At 41.6% G+C, this 13,967-nt stretch overlaps 1 protein-coding gene across 5 annotated transcripts in view; it reads right to left on the bottom strand.

Moving 5' to 3' along the window:
- The window catches only part of cgnl1 (cingulin-like 1), a 145,123-nt gene that overhangs the window by 54,294 nt on the left and 76,862 nt on the right, over positions 1-13,967 (bottom strand). The window lies entirely within an intron of this gene.

Raw genomic sequence — 13,967 nt, forward strand, 5'->3', positions numbered from 1 at the left:
AGCCATGACCTTCTCAAATGGTAAGAGCAAATTCAATGGGCTGAATGGCCTATGCCTGCTCCTGCCAGCCTGTTTCAGATGCGGAGCCTAGACACAGCCAATATAACAGTCGATACATATCCAATATGTTGAGGAATATCCAGACCATTTTGTTTTGGCTTGATTTTCTGCTCACGGAAAACCACTATCATTTTAACACAAATCACAGCTGGGATCCAATCCATGAATGTCAGAAATAGGGCAGCACGGTGGCACAGTGGTTAGCACTGCTGCCTCAGAGCGCCAGGGACCTGGGTTCAATTCCCGCCTCGGGCAACTGTCTGTGGAGTTTGCACATTCTCCCCTTGTCTGCGTGGGTTTCCTCCGGGTGCTCCGGTTTCCTCCCACAGTTCAAAGATGTGCAGGTTAGGTGAATTGGCCATGCTAAATTGCCGTAGTGTTAGGTGAAGGGGTAGATGTAGGTTTGCTCTGTGGAGGGTTGGTGTGGACTTGTTGGGTCAAAGGGCCTGTTTCCACACTGTAAGTAATCTAATCTAATCTAAAATATTATGTGAGGTACTCCAACAATTGCCAGCAGGTCAATTTGGCATTTGATCACAATGTTAAAAAACAAGAAAGCACATGCAGTAAATGCATAAATCATTTAAACACATATCACCAGGGGAGGCAATGGCCTCGTGGTATTATTGCTGGACTGTTAATCTAGAGACACAGGTAACGTTCTGGGGACCAGGGATCGAATTCTGCCACAACAGATGGTGGAACTTGAATTCAACAAAAATCTGGAATTAAGAGTCTAATGGTGACCAAGAAGCAATTGCAAAACCCATCTGGTTCACTAATGTCCTTTTGGAAAGGAAAGTGCCATCCTTACCTGGCCTGGACTACATGCAACTCCAGACGCATAGCAAAGTGGTTGATTCTTAACTGCCCTCTGGGACAGGCAATAAATGCTGGCCTAGCCAATAACGCTCTCATCCAGTAATTAAATGTTTTCAAAACCCAACAGGATTGAAATGGAACCACTTTACAAGTTCACTAGAGAACTGAATTGAGAGTCTAAACCAAATTGCTGTCACAACTGTTTGATAAGTTCAAGCAGCTTTAGAAAAGAGAAGAAAGTAAAGTTTTGTTCCTTCAACTTCCCTGTCAGACTCTGGGCAATTCACCAAATCTCTTTCATACAGCTCCCCAGTGTTAATACATTTGGTGCTATATTCTTAAAACGTTGTAAAAGGCCTTTATTATATTTTACATACTTAGCAATGCTGATAACCCAAGCTGTCAATTAATAACTACTAATAATGTATAGTATGGCATGATCATCATCGCTGCTTTTGGCTTCTCATTTGAAGTGTTAAACCTGAGGTCCCATCTGCTTTTGTACGTGAGGGTAAAAGATCCCCTGCCATTTTTGAGGAAGAATGGGGAGTTCACTTGGTGACCTGGCCAACACTTAACCCTCAAATACCACTGAAACAGGAAATCAGCTTTCATTTAATTAATTTTTACTTGTAGATAATATTCTGCAATAACTTCTTCCTCACTGCAAAAGTATGTATTTGGCCAGAAAGTGCTTTGGCATATCTGGAGAATGTGAAAGATTCTGTATAAATGCAAGCTTTGTCTTTATTTTCTGCCAGAAAGGCTATCTGTTTCACTAGGGATGAGACTCAACCCAATGCCTCTGTTTACAAATCTCCTACATATTTTCATATTCCTGTGTCTTTATCTCAATGTAGTAATACCAGTTCTGAAAAACAATGATGACTTTACTACAATGAAATCAAACTGGCACTCGAGGAATGCATGAGAGACTGGTTTAGCAAGCTTTACAGAAAGTGCAGCTCCTCTTAGGAAAATGCTGTGCCTTACAAATGAGCTAGCTTCTCCAGTGAAATTTCTAATTTAAGGATATAATGCAGTCACATTACCATTTGGAAAAGGAAAAGAAAGTCTTGCATATCTATCACACTTCTTACAGGCATCAAAAAACATTTACAGCCAATGATGTACTTTGGAAATGTAGTCAATGTTGCTATTAAAGAAATTTGCAGAGGACAAGCTCCTCGAAGTTGCAATGTGAAAATGACCAGATAATCTGCTTTTGTTATGTTAATAATGGGACATATTTTGGCCAGGACTCTGAAAGTAACTCCCTTGCTCACTAAAACAATGTCATACGATCATTTATATTCACCTGTTCAGTTCAGAGAAGGTTGACTAAGCTGATTTCTGAGATGATGGGGTTGATTTGTAAGGAATATCTGAGCAGCTTGGGCCTAAAACTCATTGGAGTTTAGAAGAGTGAGGATTGATCTTCTTAAAATGGTGGCATGATGGCTCAGAGGTTAGCACTATTGCCACACAGAGCCAACGATCCAGGTTTGATTCCAGCCTTGGGTGATTGTCTGTGTGGAGCTTGCATATCTCATGTCTGTGTGTGTTTCCTCCCAGTGCTCAAGTTTCTTCCCACAATCCAGGGATGTTAGGTTAAGTTTGATTAGCCATGCAAAATGTAAGGATATGGGGAAAGGGGAGGGGTTGGGTGCTCTTCGGACGGTCGGTGCAGACTGAGACTCAATTGGCCAAAGTGCCTGCTTCCGCACTATAGGGTTCCATGATTCCAAAAACACGTAAGATTCTTTTGGGGGGAGGTTCTTCACAGAGTAGATAAGGAGAGAATATTCCCCATGAAGGATAATCTAAACCTGAGGAGTGCTGAGGTGGGGAGGCACAGTTTCACAATGGGGGGAGGGGTTCCCCATTAAAGATGGAAACAAGGAATCTATTTCCACAGGGTGGCTTAATTTTTGGAATTCCCTATCCTGGCATGTTAATTGAATATATGCAATGCTGATTTAGACCAATTGCTGACCTGCAAGAGAACTGGGGGTGATGGAGGCAGGCAGGAAACGTTGCGGAGCTCATGCCATAATCAATCAGTTCAGTCGTGATCATCTAGAATCGTGGAGCAGGCTCAAGGAACCAAATGGTCTGCTCCTGCTGGCTCTTCATTTGAGAAGGCAAACCGTGCACTCCCCTTCCCCCCTCCCACTGCCCTTCACATGGACTGCTGCGTTCCTGTTGGCAAAGCAGGCTGCCAATTTCCATCTGCCTGATGTTTTTATGACAACTGATAGAATCCATGCCAGGCAGCTGGGATTTGGCTGAGTACATCGCTGGACTTTAAAGATGGTGCTGATGCCGTATCCAGCAGGAGTCAGGACCTCTGCCTGTGATGACTGGGAGAAAATGGCAAGCGGGATGCCACAGGGCACAGTGCAAGATAATCAGCTGGGTTTGAAACAACAGCATGAGAAAACTGGCTAGGACTCGCAGAGAGAAACTTTGCATGAAACTCACTGAAATAAGACTTAGCTAATATCTGATAAAATGCATTCCAATATAAGTATAAATGGGTGGCCCTCAGAAGCAACACCCATTTTTTTTTCCCTCAGTCATAGTTGAGGAGGAAGCTCAGTTCAATCAGTTTCCCTATTACCTGCTGTGCAAAATTGCATGATAGGTCTGGAACAGGAATCACACTACAGTTTATAAACAACTCCACAAAGGCAAACCATTGTCAGCTTGTTTCTTCTCTGTTTAAGCATCCACCCCACATTAGGAATGGAGGTGGCTTTGGGCTAATACTAATAAAGTTCTATTTTAACTTGAAGAAATTCTGAAATGTACAACATGGAAATCATTCAGTCAACAACATCACAGCAATAGTCGGCAATTAAGGAGACATTTGTAGGAAGCCTTGGCTTAAAACTCAAAGCTGCTAAATCTTGGGATCTGCTCGTCTTTGCAAACTACCCGTGAGGCTGCAAGTCATGGGAAAAGATATAATTAAGAGAAGGCATGATTAGGGAGAGGGACAGAGACACAGGAGGAAACCAGACAATCAATCACAAGATGGTGGTCCTGGAAGAGTTGGATAATTAAGGGGAACCAATAAAAAAGGCTGATACATGTTAAGATAAGTAGCTGGTCAAACTAGTATATAAAAATAGCTGACTAGGAAAATGTCACATGAAGTTAAAGTACTTGAACAAAGGTATTTTGTGTTGCCTTATGGGATTTCTGAGAGTTGGATTCCTGTATGCATATATGTAAGATACATGTTACCTGAATTATTTATAGCCAATTTGCATTGAGCGGTCTTATCAAGTGGAGGTGTTTCTACCTCTGAGGCCTAGGTTCCAGTCCCACCTACTTCAGAGGTGTGTCATAACAGGCTGACAAGAGGATATCCTCAACTGACTTCAGTACCTCTAAATTAGCGAGAAAACCACTGTCTGAGGTTACTACTGCTGGTTTTTTTTAAAGATCATTAGCTGATTACCAAAAATAGCTAGAAACAAAAACTTACATAGGCAAATGGTTATTTGGCAAAGTATCACTGAATGGCCAGGGCCCATGCAAGGCTAACTTGAAAGACATCAGTGTTTTGTTGATGTAAGGAACAAACCAACCATTCAATTTGCAGCCATGTTTGAAATATTTAATGGAAAAAAAAATAAAGCAATGAATAAACTGGTATACTAAGTCTATGAAATCACTCATATCAAACTCAGACCTGTTTTATTTCACAAACTGCGTCTTGGTAGCATTGGGTAACGGTATTGCTCTCCAGCTTTTATCTTTATTATTTTAGATTAGATTGGATTCCCTAGAGTGTGGAAACAGGCCCTTCAGCCCAACAAGTCCACACCAACCTTCCGTAAAGCAACCCACCCAGACCCATTCCCCTCCACTCACCCCTGACTAATGCACTTAACACTGCGGGCAATTTAGTGTGGCCAATTCACCTGACGTGCACATCTTTGGACTGTGGGAGGAAACCGGAGCACCCAGAGAAAACCCATGCAGACACAGGGAGAACGTGCAAACTTCACACAGACAGTTGCCTGAGGCTGGAATGGAACCCGGGTCCCTGGCGCTGTGAGGCAGCAGTGCTAACCACTGAGTACTTTGTGTGCAGTTGATGTGCCTGCAAACTGGGTGCACTGTTATGGCACTATGATGATATTTCAGCCCTACACTATTTAGGCAGGATACACATAGCTTCATAATATTGGGTCACATCAACAGCATGCTGATGCAGCGTGTTGCTATCACTAGAGGTTCCGTAGAAAAACTGAACAATTTTCATTCACCCCTTCATGGGATGAGGGTGTCGTGGGCAAGGCCAGCATTTGTTGCCCATCCCTAATTGTCCTGCAAGGGCATTTAAGAGGCCAGTTTACAACCACGTTGCTGTGGGTTTGGAGTCACTCATTAGCGAGGCTGGGTAAGGGTAGCAGATTTATTTCCCTATGGACATTACCAAACTTACTGGCTATTTCAACAAACCATGATAGTTTCATGATGATTGCGGACACTGATTTTTAATTCCAGATTAATGAATTTTATTAATTAATTGTATGTTAAGATTTGAACCAGTGTCCCCCAAGTATTACCCCAAGAATCAGTCTGGGCATCTGGATTATTAGTCTGTGATATTACCACTACATCACACTGAATAGGCTCTGGGGCTGTTTTACCTGGAGCATCGGAGGCTGAGGGGTGACCTTATGGAGGTTTATAAATTCATGAGGGGGATGAAGATGATAAGTAGAGAAGGCCTTTTCCCTGGGGAGGGAGAGTCCAGAACTAGAGGCCATAGGTTTAGGGTGAGAGGGGAAAAATATAAAAGGGACCTAAGGGGCAACTGTTTGATGCAGAGGATAGTGTGTGTATGGAATGGGCTGCCAGAGGAAGTGGTAGAGGCGGGAACAATTACAGCATTTAAAAGGCATCTGGATGGGTATGTGAATAGGAAGGGTTTAGAGGGATGTGGGCCAAGTTCTGGCAAATGGGACTAGATTAGGTTAGGATATTGGTAAGCATGGACAAGTTGGACCGAAGGGTCTGTTTCCGTGCTGTACATCTCTATGTCTTTATTGCTCTGTTTAGTGCGACCTAGACATTTCTGCACTCGAGCTATCCAGCAGCCCTACTTATAAGCCGCTGTCGGCTGTGCAAGACCCATTCAATGATGCTAATAACTGAAGAGCCACATAAAGTATATCAACTTTACATTTTTTTAAAGTAATACGAGATTCTAAAAAAAAAAACTGGAAGATTTATATAAAAGTTTAATGACACACCTCTGAGGCCTTAACATCCTGAGATGTGGTTTGACCTTCCAACACAGATGTAGGAACACGACCACTGCATTGGGATTGTGTTGGTTGTTATTGTTTAACAGAAAATAGAGATGGGGAGTGGGCAATTTGAACTAATCAGAGTCAGCTGTACATTTAAATTGAAATAGGCCTACTAATGTTGGCAAAAAAGCTGCTTCTCAAACATACCAACCAAAACCTTGACAAAATAATGAAGGCACACAGAAAGTATTTCGTGAAATTTTGTACAGTGCCATGTCTTTAAGACAATTAAATGTTTATGTCTGAAATTCCATATTGTGTACAAAATGGAATAGTTGCAACACAGGAGTAATGGGACACAGGTTCAAACTCTTCACTGGCAAATTCCCATTCTCGACTGTATTGTTCTGTGGCAGTCTACAGGGAGACAGATATGACCATTGGCAGTTTTGTTTCCAAACAAATCAAACACTGGCCATAGGTCATGAAAAAAAAAGATTTTGCTTTCTATTTTGAAGTTTTGGCAGGATTATTGAGTCATTTTTCCATTCTGGTCAAAACTATTTCCATTTGAAAGTTGCTGATTGAATATTTTATGAAATAATCTGCAGCATGTCCAGTTTTTAACTCTCAGAGGTTTCTGAGACTGGTGGTAGATAGCAGTAAAGTAACATCAGTAATTTGAAGTACAAAAGTATGCATTTGTACACTTTGAATTTCAAAGTATCTAAGTATCTCATGGGAGAAATGTAATTTATTTTAAATTTAATGTGAGGCTGAGAAATTTAGTTTGAGATGTAACGTTAGCAGTGATTTCTCAAATTTCTTTCCTTTTCACAACAAGGGTGAAAGTGAAGCTACCATGAGACCAGGACTAAACAAATGGGTTCAATCCTTTAACACGCAAGCAGCCAGACTGAGAAACCCATGTCAGACATACAACCAAATATACAATGGCTTCAAAACTAGAAATGTGTACTGCATGTACTTTTGCTGAAAATGTAATTGAATAATGAGGAGACAAATATACATAAATTATTTCAACCTTCAAATCAAATACAGTACAAGGAAAATCTCTACCATTCTCAGTGTAGGCACCCCCCAAGTTAACAGCAAATGTAACTTTAGCAATTTGCCATTGATACAGCAAACAAATTTATAAACAAATATATCTTGAGTGGCCCATGGTAGCTACATAAAGGCAAGTAATGAACTAAATACAAACTTGAGAATTTCAACGTATTAGACACCGAATGTGCAATGTTCCTAGATCGTCACGTTAATTAGAAATTCAGGTTTAGAATGCTTAATTGTAAAAACATGTTCTTCTGTCCAGTCAAGGTCATTACTTCTATTTATCATCAACAGCCATAGAGTAAATCATTAACAAAAGCAATCTTTGTTTGAACAGCTTGTTTTGCAGGTTCTTTCCCCTTCTGCAATTTAGAAATTCCACAGGGATCACTGGTATCCATCCTGGCTTTATGCATTCAGTAAAATGCGCACAAATACATGGGTGTAACCAACTTGAAAGCTGCTGGTTCTCATGCATAAGGGATCATAAGAAAACAATAAAAATTATGAAACAATCAAAGGCACTCAAAAGTCATCAAAGACATCAGCAGTACACAGATATTTACACTGTTCGGGGTTTTTAAACAGTATACTGTATATTAAATGCCAATTAGGGACAGCAAATTCAAAGCTGGATATGTCAACCATTCCCAACTATTAATACCTGTTGGTATAAGAATTCAACTGTATAAACATTGACCTTTGTGAGAAAACCACTTGCGCCCATTGTTTCTTCAGACAACAAATAGCAAGCTTAGCTTGGCAACTATTGTCATTGAAAAGCCATCTCTTCTCCACTTAAGTTTTGTCATATCTTACCTCTCCAGCCCTCAGTCTGACCCAAAAGCCCTTTTCTAACACTGCTCCCTTAAGTTAATTTAAGATGAACATCTCTGAGCTGGATTCCTGTGTTCATATAATGGTGAATCCAGTTACTTTATCCCAGCAATAATACTGCACCCAATTATGTTTCCAGTGTGAATGGAATCAGTGGCATAAATGAAGTCCGCCAGCTAATTGCTGTCGGGCATCCATAATTAATGAGCTCAAACACAAAGGTGTTTCTATAGTGGCCCATATTACCTGCCCGTGTAGTCATTATATCTGCTTACTGCTGCAAGTCACACCTATGTCAGTGGTTAATGCAGAGCAGTTTCATGTGTTAAGATAGTACAGACAGAGTGTATGTGGAATTCTAGGGCATTACATCACCTCCAGCTATTAAAGCAGAGGTAAGACAAAGTGTTTTTATCTTATCACTAAAGTTTCTTTTTTTTTGCAAAAAATAATGCTATATCAATAACCAGTGTGTCCAAGTATGAATAAACACAGTCTGAGGAACAAAAGTTTAGCACTCTATAAATATACTTTTTACTCGTATGTGGAATCAGCAAATGTGGCAACACTTTGCAAGACCTAGAAAACTGAGAGAGTCTCTATTGCTGTCTGAACAATGAAGTGAGCTTCATCCAACAGTAAGCTGAGCCTCTGACTCAATATCAATCACCGATATTGTCTACTTCCACTTCCCTAAAATAATCCATTTCCAGCTCAGTTCATCTACTGCTGAAACCCAAAATACAAGTTAGTGTTTTTTAGGTTATTTAAATTTTGAAGGAATGTCTGACCTAATTTAGCAAAAAACCTTCACAATAAAATAGCCAAAACCCACATGCCACTATTTTAAAATCCAAACACTGCAATCTTTCTGGCTAGACCCCACTTGGAGTACTATGAGCAGATCTGGGCACCACATCTTAGGAAGGATATACTAGCCATGAAGGGAGTACAATGTAGGTTTACAAGAATGATACTTGGACTTCAGGAGTTATGAGGATAGATTTTGCAAACTGGACCTGTTTGCTCTAGAATTTAGAAGGTTAAGTGGTGATCTGATCGAAGTGTTCAAGAGATTAAAAGGAAAAGACAGGGTAGATAAAGGCAAACTGTTTTCACTGATTGGAAATTCTAAAATTAGGGAGCATAGTCCGAGAATGTAAATGATTTGGATGTGAGCATAAGAGGTACAGTTAGTAAGTTTGCTGATGACGCCAAAATCTGAGGTGTAATGGACAGCAAAGAGGGTTACCTCAGATTTCAACGGGATCATGATCAGATGGGTCAATAGGGTGAGAAGTGGCAGATGGAGTTTAATTTAGATAAATGCGAGGTGCTGCATTTTTGGAAAGTAAATCTTAACAGGACTTATACACTTAATGATAAGGTCCTAGGGAGTGTTGCTGAGTGAACCTGAGTGCAGATTCATAGCTCCTTGAAAATGGAGTCACAGGTAGATTCCTTTATTGGTCAGAATATAGAGTACAGAAGTTGGGAGGTCATGTTGCAATTGTACAGGACATTGGTTAGGCCACTGCTGGAATATTATGTGCAATTCTGGTCTCCATCCTATCGGAAAGATGTTGTGAAACTTGAAAGGGTTCAGAAAAGATTTACAAGGATGTTTCCAGGGTTGGAGGATTTGAACTATAGGGAGAGGCTGAACAGGCTGGGGTTGTTTTCCCTGGAGTGTCAGAGGCTTAGGGGTGACATTATAGAGGTTTATAAAATCATGAGGGGCATGGATAGGATAAATAGATAAAGCCTTTCCCCTGGGGTCGGGGAGTCCAAAACTAGAGGGCATAGGCTTAGGGTGAGAGGGGAAAGATATAAAAGAGACCTAAAGGGGCAACGTTTTCACACAGAGGGTGGTATGTGTATGGAATGAGCTGCCAGAGGAAGTGGCAGAGGCTAGTACAATTGCAAAATTTAAAAGGCATCTGAATGGGTATATGAATAGGAAGGGTTTGGAGGGATATGGGCTGGGTGTTGGCTTGTGGGACTAGATTGGGTTGGGATATCTGGTCGGCATGGACAAGTTGGATCATATGGTTCTTTTCCGTCCTGTATATCTCTATGAATCCAATTAGAGCTGAACTGATCAGGAGAGATATTAGGAAGCACCTCTGCACATAAGGGTGGTTGTGGTTTGGAATTCTCTTCCACAAACCACAGTGGATGCTAGATCAATTGTTAATTTTAAATCTGAGATAGATAAATTTTAATTAAACAAAGGTATTAGAGAGATATTGGCCAAATACAGTATATAGGGTTAGGCCACAGATCACCCATGATCTTGGTGAATGGCCGAACAGGTTCAAGGGGCTGAATGGCCTAATTACACCGTAATTACACCGGCACCACTCCCCACCTCTTCCTCCGCTACATTGATGACTGCATTGGCGCCACCTCGTGCTCCCGCGAGGAGGTTGAGCAATTCATCAACTTCACCAACACATTCCACCCTGACCTTAAATTTACCTGGACCATCTCTGACACCTCCCTCCCCTTCCTGGACCTCTCCATCTCCATCAGTGACGACCGACTTGACACTGACATCTTCTACAAACCCACCGACTCCCACAGCTACCTGGATTACACCTCTTCCCACCCTACCTCTTGCAAAAATGCCATCCCGTATTCCCAATTCCTCCGCCTCCGCCGTATCTGCTCCCAGGAGGAGCGGTTCCACCATAGAACACACCAGATGGCCTCCTTCTTTAGAGACCGCAATTTCCCTTCCCACGTGGTTAAAGATGCCCTCCAACGGATCTCATCCACATCCCGCACCTCCGCCCTCAGACCCAACCCCTCCAACCGCAACAAGGACAGGACGCCCCTGGTGCTCACCTTCCACCCTACCAACCTTCGCATAAACCAAATCATCCGCCGACATTTCCGCCACCTCCAAACAGACCCCACCACCAGGGATATATTTCCCTCCCCACCCCTCTCCGCCTTCCGCAAAGACCGTTCCCTCCGTGACTACCTGGTCAGGTCCACGCCCCCCTACGACCCACCCTCCCATCCTGGCACTTTCCCCTGCCACCGCAGGAACTGTAAAACCTGCGCCCACACCTCCTCCCTCACCTCTATCCAAGGCCCCAAAGGAGCTTTCCACATCCATCAAAGTTTTACCTGCACATCCACTAATATCATCTATTGTATCCGTTGCTCCCGATGCGGTCTCCTCTACATTGGGGAGATTGGGCGCCTCCTAGCAGAGCGCTTTAGGGAACATCTCCGAGACACCCGCACCAATCAACCAAATCGCCCAGTGGCTCAACATTTCAATTCCCCCTCCCACTCTGCCGAGGATATGGAGGTGCTGGGCCTCCTCCACCGCCGCTCCCTCACCACCAAACGCCTGGAGGAAGAACGCCTCATCTTCCGCCTCGGAACACTTCAACCCCAGGGCATCAATGTGGATTTCAACAGTTTCCTCATTTCCCCTTCCCCCACCTCATCCTAGCTTCTAACCTCCAGCAACTCGATCCCCTGACCTGTCCGGACTTGTCCGACCTGCCCAGCTCCTTTTCCACCTATCCACTCCACCCTCTCCTCCCTGACCTATCACCTTCATCTCCTTCCCCACTGACCTATTGTACTCTATGCCACTCTCTCCCCACCCCCACCCTCCTCTAGCTTATCTCTCCACGCTTCAGGCTCTCTGCCTTTATTCCTGATGAAGGGCTTTTGCCCGAAACGTCGATTTTGCCTGTCTTCGGATGCTGCCTGAATTGCTGTGCTCTTCCAGCACCACTGATCCAGAATCTGGTTTCCAGCATCTGCAGTCATTGTTTTTACCTGGCTGAATGGCCTATCCTATTCCAATGCTCTGACACATTAACCATTCATTAAATTATTATTATTAAATGTTGTCTTAATTAATGTGCATTATTTAGGGAAATACATTGCAATATATTCTCACTAAGTACATAAAATCCAATTTAAACTGCCTTGCACAAAGCCTTCCTGGATGAATTGAGTTCACTAGCCCATGTGGAAAATGTACCAATAGCGATACTCACGGGTTGTTTTAATTATAGGCATTTTATTGAGGAGTTTATTTTCATCGCTTCCCATTATTTCTTGGACGTGAACTCGGACCTCTATATTCAGAAATTGTACAGTAGACTTTTAAGATTTACACAGGCAGCAGCTGGATAGAGCTGTCTTTTCTCCAGCCCTACCCCCCCCTCCTATTTATCTCTCAGCCCGCTTGGCACCCCCCCCCCCATCATATTCCTGATGAAGAACCTGTGTTTGAAACGCCGACTGTCCTACTCTTTGGAAGCTGCCTGACTGACTGTGCTTTCCCAGCACCACACTTTTTGTTACTAAGCTACCATGCCACCCCTAAAAAGCAAAAAACAGTAACAAAAACTACAGTCCTTTACAATAAATTCAGTTCACTGAGACGTAATTGACTATTTAGTTTGCAAAGTCCAAACTGTACCAAATCAGTGTATGCATGCAAACACAATTGCAACATTGAAGAGTAAATAAGTAAAGTCCACATTTGCAAGTCTTGAAGCCAAACTGTTTTTGCCAGTGCAGTTAATTTAGAGAGCTTCCAGAAACAGTTTCCCTTTCATGAAAAAAGAACAATCTTTGCAAACATACAACATGGGAAATTTTTCAAAATTCAAGTCATAGTTTGATTTAATTGATTGCAAATCATTGGCCTGTAAGTAGAGCAGCAGCAAATCACTGCCGCAGTCATTATACAATAAACAAGACTGATGTGGATAAAAATATAGTATTGTTCCATACTTGTTACAGCACACCTACTTGTGTTGGCATCCTTACTGTCTACCCCTAAATTTACAAATTTTAACAAAAGAAACTGGTGATAATCTGTTTCTCCATCATGACAGCTGATCAAAAATAAACATTTTGTTATATAAAGCTTTGCATATTTATATTGTATTAAATATGTTACTTTTATATCAACGGGCTACAAATGGTAATTTCATGATTTCTGTGATTTAATTAATAAGAGGGGCAAATAATCTGGTTATAGTATTAGCACGCGCTATTAAAAATAGCAAAATTGTAGCTTTCAAATAAAAAGGACAAAAATGTCAGAAATGCAGCAAAAAAATTAGTGGTAGTGCTAAATTAATGTCAATGACACATTTATAGATTTTGTTTCCATTACGGGAAACCATTTTTCCAGCAACATAAAAGTGACATATTACTACAAGGGCATGTGGCTGAACGTGGTACAATAACCAGTGATATTAAAATAAAACGCCAAAGATTGGGAATGCTGGTAGCAGCTACCTTTCCCAAAAAGAGCAAAATCTGGCCAAACACTCCCAGAAGTTTGATTAAATATAACCTGCGCCATGATAATATTGTAGTTGCATTTATCAAAAAATTATACTATGCACACTATCGATTTTAAAAAATCCACTTTAAACATCATAGGTTCTGTGTAATCACAGATCTTTATCATAAATGCACATAGATTGCACGTAAAATCATAATATGCACTTCTGCATTTAACTTCTGCTTACAAGCGAGCGAGTTCTAGACCCAACTGCTTTCAAAAATATGTTCCACAGACAAATGAATACAATAGACTACAGGATGAGGACCCATAAAGGTAAATGCATTTTATTCCCTATATATTTTGGCTCAGAACTGTGGCATAATATTTGCACTAATATTGGTGTCATACACAAGCACAGAATTTGTTACTCAAGTCTAGCTGAAAAGATGATTGCTGTTTCCAATGTATTGATTGTTACATGATCAAGCCAATTATTAGGGCACCACAGAAGGCAAATTTAAGAGAGTAAGACATGATTTGAACCAGAGGGGCGAGCATTTCCCAGCGCTCAGTACATTCATGAACATCCAGCTTTGTTTTGACAACACAACAATGTT

The sequence above is a fragment of the Chiloscyllium plagiosum genome, unplaced genomic scaffold (genome assembly GCF_037043375.1).
Source record: "Chiloscyllium plagiosum isolate Xiang-an unplaced genomic scaffold, Cpla_swu_hap1 HiC_scaffold_39, whole genome shotgun sequence".
Classification (NCBI taxonomy): Eukaryota; Metazoa; Chordata; class Chondrichthyes; order Orectolobiformes; family Hemiscylliidae; genus Chiloscyllium; species Chiloscyllium plagiosum.